The sequence below is a fragment of the Bison bison genome, unplaced genomic scaffold (assembly GCF_000754665.1).
Source record: "Bison bison bison isolate TAMUID 2011002044 unplaced genomic scaffold, Bison_UMD1.0 scf7180017864359, whole genome shotgun sequence".
Taxonomy (NCBI): domain Eukaryota; kingdom Metazoa; phylum Chordata; class Mammalia; order Artiodactyla; family Bovidae; genus Bison; species Bison bison.
In genome coordinates, this window is record NW_011494931.1 from 1,952,803 (window position 1) to 1,953,801 (window position 999).

Here is a 999-nt window from a genome sequence, read left to right on the forward strand (position 1 = left end):
GGGCCATCAGGGAAGTCCCTTGCTGAGCATGTTAATTGAGAGAGGGCATGTGAAGTGTGTAGCCAAGTGCTTGACACATAATAGGTGTGGAGTCAAGGAGATCTTCCTGGCATAGTCTGCTAAGCATTTTGGAGTCAGTCTACAGGTGACATCACCATGGCCAGCCATCCCTGACCATGGTGCAGAGCACTGGAGCTGGCAGCCTTGGCAAAATGTCACCCTCTCCTCAGTTGCCCCCATCACAATTCTAACCCTTTATTCACTCGTATCAACTCTTCTGACTGGGGACTAGAATATTGTCTTCTGTGTCAGCTAAATATTTCACAAGATGGTACCCACTAAGGCAGCTTTTCAGTGTAGATGAATGCTCACCATGTCTTTCACCAAGTTCATTTCCCTCTGCTGCTCTAAGCTTGTAGCTTTCTGCGTTCTCATGTCTTTTAGTGAAATCTGGATTTTGAAAATACGTACATAAAAAAGTAAGTCCTTTTCTAGGTTTTGCTCTCAAGCCCAGTTAAGTCTAATCTGGCTCCCTCTGATTAAAAATTAATTTTCACTTAGGCGGTGACATGTATGATTTCTCTAAATTAACTTTTCTCTTTTCCTGGGTTGTTCTTATAAAACCTCCCTCTTCAAGCCCATTTGGGTGACAAAGAGATCCTTTTCCTGGGAGCCAATTTGCCCTCAGAGGTTAGCTTCCTCTAAATCCTCCAGATTGCTCTGAGATATAATTTTCAGCTTTTGTATTTTATTATTCAAAACTAGAACTCCCACAGAGACCAGCCAGGAGATCAGCAGTGGGCGTGCTCCTCTCTTGCAAAGATCCCACAGTAAGCAAACAAGTGGGAGGCTGTGGGCCAGGCAGGGCCACTCTTGCTTTTGTTATTATCATTATTAAAACCTACCTAGGGCTTTTGTGTCAGTGGGAGGTCAGTTCTCAACACTTTTCCCCAATCCTTCAGTTTTGACTTTACTTTCTAAGTCAGCAGAAGCCCGGAA